Source organism: Notamacropus eugenii, chromosome 1 (assembly GCF_028372415.1).
Source record: "Notamacropus eugenii isolate mMacEug1 chromosome 1, mMacEug1.pri_v2, whole genome shotgun sequence".
NCBI classification, from domain to species: domain Eukaryota; kingdom Metazoa; phylum Chordata; class Mammalia; order Diprotodontia; family Macropodidae; genus Notamacropus; species Notamacropus eugenii.
In genome coordinates, this window is record NC_092872.1 from 38,301,579 (window position 1) to 38,309,626 (window position 8,048).

The 8,048-nt window shown below is 32.3% G+C and overlaps 1 pseudogene; it reads right to left on the bottom strand.

Moving 5' to 3' along the window:
- Positions 1–6,905: 6,905 nt before the first annotated feature.
- Positions 6,906–7,312, bottom strand: LOC140522556 (large ribosomal subunit protein eL32 pseudogene; annotated as a pseudogene).
- Positions 7,313–8,048: the final 736 nt, after the last annotated feature.

An 8,048-nucleotide genomic window follows, 5' to 3' on the forward strand; every position in this document is an offset into this window, starting at 1 on the left:
TTTTAAAAAAAATTATTTATTTTCAGTTTTCAACATTCACTTCCACAAAATTTTGAATTTCAAATTTTCTCCCCATCTGTCCCCTCCCTTCACCCCAGGGTAGCATGTATTCTGATTACCCTTTCCTCCAAAATTCACTTTTAGGAACAAAATGTCCAGAATATTAAAAGAATTAATGAAAAACATGTAAAGAAAGGAAATTTAACAGTACCAGATCTTAAACTGTTTTATAAGGCAGTAATTATCAAAACTACCTGGTACTAAGAAATAGAAAGACAAATCAGTGAAACAGAGAAGACATATGATTCACAGTAATAAATGATTTTATTAATCTTGTGTTTGACAAATGTAAAGATTTAAGTTTTCGTATAAGAATTCACTATTTGGTAAAAATTGTTAGGAAAACTGGAAAGTTGCCTGGCAGAAATTGGATATAAACCAATATTTTATACCATTTACCAAGTTACAATCAAAATGAATAAATGATCCAGGTATAAATGAAGCTATCGTAAGAGAATTAGAAGAACATGGAACATATTACCTATTAGACTTATAGGTAGGAGAAGAATTTATGAATAAACAAGAAATAGCATTGTGAGGTATTAAAATGGATAATTTTGGTTACATTAAATTAAGAAGGTTTTGTACAAATAAAACCAGTATAGCCAACATTAGAAGGAAAGTAGAAAATTAAGGGTGGAGGATTTAATAGACAGGTCATTGGATAAAGCTCTCACATCTCAAATATATATATATAAACTTTGTCAAATGGATAAGACTATGAAAGAAATCAAAGCTCTGTCATATGAAAAATGCTCCAAATCATTATTGATTATAGAAATGAAAATTCAAAAAGCTTTGCGATACTAGCCCACACCTATTGATTGGTTAAAATGATAGAAGGGGAAAATGACAAATGTTGGTGAGATATGGAAAAATTAGGACTCTCATACATTGTTGGTAGAACTATGAACTGATCCAACCATTTTGGAGAATAATCTGGAATTATGTCCAAAGATTTATAAAACTACATTCCCTTTGACCCAGCAGTATCATTATTGGGTCTGTTTTCCAAAGTAATCAGGGAAAAAAGGAAAAGAACCTGTATGTTCCAAAATATTTATAACATCTCTATAGTGGCAAAGAAATTGAGGGAATGTCCATTAATTGGGCAATGGCTGAACAAATTGTGGCATGTAACTCTGATGGAATACTACTGTGCTGTAAGAAATGATGAGCTGGTTGATTTTAGAATAATATGAAAAGACTTGCATGATATAATGAAGGGTAAAATAAGCAGAACCAAGAGAACATTATACGTAATAACAGAAATGTTGTTCAAAGAGCAACTGTGAACAACTAAATTATTCTGAGTATTGTAAATCCTCAAATTACAAAGGAAGATGCTGTCATCTCCAGAGAACAAACTGATAGATATAAGTGTTCATTGTATGGTTTTATACACACACACACACACACACACACACACACACACACACACACATACATAAGGTACTAACACATACTCAAGGAAGAAAGGGAAAATATAAAATTAAATCCCAAAAAGATGTATTAGAAGAACTGGGTATGGCTAAATTGTCATTGGATGATATAATTAAGGAACTTATCAATTAACAAAACAGCATAGAAAATATTGTGGGAGCATATAGTACTAAGGTCTCTTGTGTTATAAAATATTAAGACTATTATCACGGTTGTCCTACAAACCTTTTCTCTGACTTGTGAAACTTGAAACAGTCTTCCTTGAAGAGAAGATGATCAGTTGCAGAAAGGGATCTCAACTTCTTGAAATTAAGAGAGTTAGTCTTGTTTATTTCAGATTGTAAAATGTTTTTGTTTAATTTGGTTAAGATAAGTATCTATTTGTTTACCATTGACCAGATTCAAAGTGGGATAGTTGAAAAAGAAACAATGAGGAGTTGAGAAGATATTCCTCCAAGGGTAGCCTAACATTACTATTGCTTTTTTTAAGTAAGCAGATAACTCCAAATGTAAACTATGTACTTTTGTTTCACCATGTTGCAAAATTTTCTTTCTTTTTTTGAAGATTACTCTAAAATATAAGTAGAAATTGATTGGAAGAAAGAATTCCAATTAGCAGGGAAACCTTTTGCATACTAATAAGTTGTCTTTGATAGGCTAAAATGCAGAGTACAATTTTTATTCCACAATATAAAGCATCAAAGGAGTAACTAAAAGCAGAAATCTTGTATGGGAAATCAGAATGGTGGGGACACAATTAAAGCAATTAAGTAAATTATTAATTACTTAATAATTAACAATTATTAAGTAATGACTATTTGCCAGGAACTGAAGTAGGTGCTACAAAGATGAAAAAGAAAAAGTTCCTGTTCACAGGAGTTCACATTCTTCTAGGGGAAGACGTACATATATAAGCATTTACAGAATAAATAACAAGATAACTTAGAGAGGTAGAATATTAGTGGAGAGGTAGGAAAAGCTTCATGTGCAAGGTAGTGCTTGAACCAAGTATTAAAGGAAGTCAGAAATTCTGTATTCTTTGGAGACCAAAACAGAACAAAACAACCCCTAAACTCAAGAACTGAGAGCTGTGTAAGAAAGAAAAATTAGGGGCACTGAAACTAAAAAACATATACAAAGTAGAGCTGTCCATTGTCACTATTACTTTTTGACGTAGCTTTAGATAGGCTACTGTAGCTAGATGGCAAGAAAAATAAGGAGAATAATCATTGGTAAAGACATTAACATATATCTAATTGTAAATAACGTGATTATATATTTTGGAAATCCAAGGAACGCAATAAAATAATTCTTAGAGATACTAAATGACTTTGGAAGGATATAAGAATGTAAAACTAAACTACAAAACTATCTGCAATGGAGTTGTAGCTTATGTGCCCTAGACTTAAGGGAATTGAGCTATACCCAGGAGGAGCAAGGGAGTGAAGGTGAAAGGAGGAGAGATATTAAGACAGAGGGAAGGGGGAGAAATATTTAAATAGTATGGTACTTATGTGTACCCACATAAGAAAAGGTGATGTGCTCTTTGAGCAAAGCAGAATTGAGACAGCACAAAGTAAATGCAGGATGTACAAATTTGGGATATCCCCTCCAAATATTCATATGGACTATCTATGCCCAACCTGTGGTAGAGCATTCCAAGCTCGTGTTGATCTGATCAGCCACAGCTGGACACACTGAAATTTCACTTTACAATAGTGATGTCATTTTGGTTCTCTTTGAAGACGAAGGACAACAACCAACCATTCACTTATGCCTGCCATTATACTCAGTGAGCCTGAGTGAGATGGAAGATGTGAATCTGTTATTTCTGAGTCTTTCTCATCTTCATAAACTTCTCATAGCCTCCTTACCTTCGTTGAGAATGATTCTAGGATGTCTTCTATTATTCATTTTGGTTAATCTAGTAGAAGTAATTAGACCAACTGATCTTCCTAGAAGGTCCCTGTCATATTTCCTTTGCCTTTCTTTTGTCCTTTCTTGTCTCATATTGAAACAAGGAGCAGGTGTGATCACCATCTATTATAATGATATACCTATGCAAAACCCTTTCAATAGTATCTTGTTCTAAATCTTTATTTTCCTCCCAGATATGCTGTTACCTGTGTTTTTTTTCTTATGTTTGAGTAGAAGTCTTGGATCTTGTGTCTCTCTAGTTTAGTTGGCTATGTGCAAAAATAAAATTTATATTCACTTATTTGCATAGAAAGCATCTCAGATCTATCTATTCTCTGAGACCACCATCTTTTAAAGATAACCTGGCCTCTTTCTAGCTGTTGATCTTAGATACATTGTTTATGATATGATACTACTGTATACCAATTCATTTTTGTTAAATTTTGTGTTTTCAATTAGAAAGTTTTTATTTCCTCCCTCCCTCACTTTCCCTGCACCACCTGAAAAAGAAAAGAAAAGAAAGATAATCCTGGTGACAAGATGTATGGTCAAGAAACACAAATTCCACGTTGAGCATATCAAAAAAGGAATGTCTCCTGCATACTAATTCTTCTGCATCATCTCTCCCTCAGGTAATAGGTAATATTCTTCATCATTAGTATTCTGGGATTAGGATTGGTCATTGATGTTGATAAGAATTCTGAAGTCTTTCCAAATTATTCAGTTTTACAATATTATTGTATAAATCGTTCTCTTAATTCTACTCACTTCACTGTCTTAACATTTTTAAATTAAATTAATTTTTTTAATTAATGAAAATCTCTCTCACTCTCCATTGAAAAAAGAAAGAAAAACAAAACTTTTATAATACATATACACAGTCAAGTGAAACAAATCCCCACATTGCCCATTTCTAAAAATTCATGGATCCTCTGGAATTGTGGTTAGTCATTGATCAGAGTTCCAAAGTAATTTGACTTTACCATTTTGTTGACATTGTATAAATTGTTTCTCTGGTTCTGCTCATTTCACTCTTTTAGTTGATATGAGACTTCTTTGAAACTATTCTTTTAAAAGTACTTTTTATAATAATTTCAGAAAGTATTCCATTACATTCATATATCATAATTTGTTCATCCGTTCTCCAATTGATGGGCACCCACTTAGTTTTCATTTCTTTGCTGCTACAAAAAAAAAGAACTGCTATAAATACTTTTGTACATATGAGTCCATCCCCCCTGTCTTTGATTTCTTTGAACTAGTAGTGGCTCTGTACGGTCGAAGGGTTTGCACAGTTGAGTAACTTTGGGAGCTTCTCAGAATGGTTACAACAGTTTATAGCTTCCCAGAATGGCTAAACTAGTTTATAGCTCTAACAACAGTATATCAATGAGCATGTTTTCCCATAGCTCCTCCAACATTCGTCATTTCCCTTTTTATTTTGTTAGATGAGTATGAGGTGGAACTTCAGAGTTCCTTTAACTTGCATTTCTATATTTTTTAGTGTGGGAGGATTTTAAAAAAATGACAATTCACACCTTAGATTTTTTTCTTTCAGCATATTCTTTGACCATTTTTCAATTGAGGCCTAGTTTTTGTTTTTATAAATTTGAATCAGTTCTTGATATAGCTTAGAAATGAGAAACTCTCTGTAAAGACCTTTGTTCTCAGTTAATTGTTTCTTTTTCTAATCTTAGCTACACTGACTTTGTTTATACAAAACTTTTTTAATCTTATGTGATCAAAATTGTTCATTTTATCTTCTGTGATCCTCTTTATACTTTTGGTCATGAACTCTTCCTATATTCATATGCCTAAAAGGTGTTTTCTTCATTGTTTTTCAAATTGGTTAATTATTTTATTCTCTATGTCTAAGTAATGTATTCATCTGGAACTTGTCTTGTTGTAGACTTAGATTCTATTGGACTTTTTTCCAGTTTCCCCAGCAATTTTTGTCATGAGTTTTTACCTCATGCAGTTTATTTCCTCAATAGCTGCTCATTATGCCTATTTGCTTCTGAATATTATATGCCCATTCTATTCCACTGTTTGACCTTGCTATTTCTTAAGTAGTACCAAATCATGCTTATGCCTTTATGGTATAGTTTCAAATCTGGTACTGCTAGGCCCCCTTCATTTTCCCTCTTTTTTCATTATTTCCTTTGAGGTTTTTGATCTTTTCTTCCTCCAGATGAATTTTGTCATTATCTTTTCCAGTTCTATAAAGCAATTCTTTGGTAGATTGATTAGTATGGTATTGAATAAGTAAATTAATTTAGGTAGTATTGCCATTTATATGATATTGATTTGGCCTATGAATGAGCAATCACTATTTATTTAGTTATTTAGGTCTATCTTTATTACCTTAAAAAGTATTTTATAATTGTATTCATATAATTTCTGTGTATTTCTTGATAGAGACTCAAGTATTTTATGTGTTCTGAAACACATAAAGTATTTTAAATTAGCTTTCTCTATATTATCTTTTCTTACTGGGCTTTGTTGATAATATGCAGAAATATATATGATTTGTATGGATTTATTTATATTTTGCTACTTTGTTGAAGTTACTGTTTCAATTAAGTTTTTAGTTGATTCTCTCAGGCTCTCTAAATAAACTACCATATCATTTGCAAAAAGCAATGTATTTTTTTCCTCTTTGCTAGTATTTATTCCCACTATTTCTTTTTCTTGTCTTATTGCTATAGCTAACATTTCTAACAATATATCAAACAGTAGTGGTGATAACTCAGCCTTGGATATATTCAGAACCTTTCCTACTCTTTCTGCCTCCTTTCTCCTCTGATTGGAAAACTGGAGAGTGGAGCATTAAATTACCTAAAGCTTTCATTTATAGCAGGCAGAACCTAGACTTTGCAGATCACTCTGCTTTCCATCTGCAGCGCTGCTTGTTCTCAATGTACAGGGCATCCCGTTGGTGTCCTGTCCTTCCTACCCCTTATTCTCTTTCCAGCTGTGTGTGTGTATATGTGTTTGTATGTGTGTGTATGTGTGTATATGTGTGTATGTGTGTATATGTGTGTGAGATCTTCTCCCATTAGACTACACTACTTGAGGGCAGAGACTGTTTTCTTTTTTATTTGTGAATAAAGAACTAACCAAGTCCTGTTTCTGACATATTTATTGTGTGTTCTGCATGGCACATAAGATAAATGGTCATTGAATTGAATTGAACAATTAATACTCTTGCTTTATTCTTGATCTTTTGGGGAAAGCCTTTAGGTTTTTGCATTACATATAATGTTGGCTCTTGGATCTACATATTAAGAATGATCCATTTTTTCCTATGGAAAAACAACATCAGCAACAACCTAGAAATGATAGTTTTGTCAAAAGTATTTTCTTCACCTATTGATATAATTATAAAATTTTTATTGTTCTTGGTATTACTATCATCTATTATGGTTTTTTTATGGTGGTACTTTGAGAGTTTATTTAACACAAATAAAAATGTGCAAAGCTTTTTACTCATTTTCTTCACTCCTCAGTCTAGCATTTGGATTGGTGATCTTGATGGCTGCTGAGCCGCTCTCTCAACACTGACTTTCTGATTCTTAGAGGAAACATTGTGAGTAATTGCAGCCACAGTAAGATTTATTACACATCAGGGGCACTTCTAGCTCTTTGACATTGTGCGCCAAAAAATTCCCAAACCCACTTGGTAGCATGTGTTTTGTCTTCTTATTACTTCCATAACAATATTGGCCATCAAGATCTGGCCCTTGAATCGTCTTCGAACCCTGTTGTCAGTGCCTCTTGCTTTACGCCAGTTTCTCTTGATCTTGACGTATCTGTTGAACTGGGGCTGGATGAACTTCTTGGTCTTCTTCTTGACGATTTTAGGTTTCACAAGGGGTCTAAGGGCAGGCATGGTGCCAGCAAAGAGATAGTGGCCCCTCCACATGAAGCACTGACAGAAAGGTATCATCTAGTATGTTTATAATTTTCCTGATATTGAACTTATCTTACATTCCACTCATAGTATACAATCTTATTGATATGTTGCTATAGCTTCTTTGCTAATATTTTATTTAAAATTTTTGCATCAGTGTTAATTAAGAATATTGGTCTATAGTTTTCTGACTCAGTTTTGATTCTTCCTAATTAGGTTTCAAAATCATATTTGTATCATAGAAGAAATTTTGTGGGATATCGTCTTTTCCTTTTATTTATAAACAGTTTGTGTAATATTGGAATGAATCATTCTTTAAATGTTTGATAAAATTCTCTTGTAAATCCCTCCGATTGTGGATTTTTTCCCCTTTTGGTATTTCGTTTATGGTTTGTTAAATTTTTTATTCTGAGACTGAATTAGTTAAATTATCAATTTTTGTTCTGTTAAACTGTGCATTTTATATTTTTGTAAATATTCATCTATTTTATTTGAGTTAGTTTTATTGGCATACAGTTGTGTAAAATGATTTCTAATAATTTCTTTTATTATATCTTCTTAATTTTTGTGAATTCTTTTTTAATTTTGGTACAGGTAGTTTGGTTTTCTTTCAAAAATCAGTTTAGCTACTAGCTTATCACTTTATTTTTTTAAAAAAAATCTAGTTTTATTTGCCAATATGATAGATTTTTTACTTTCAACTTTGCTAATCTCT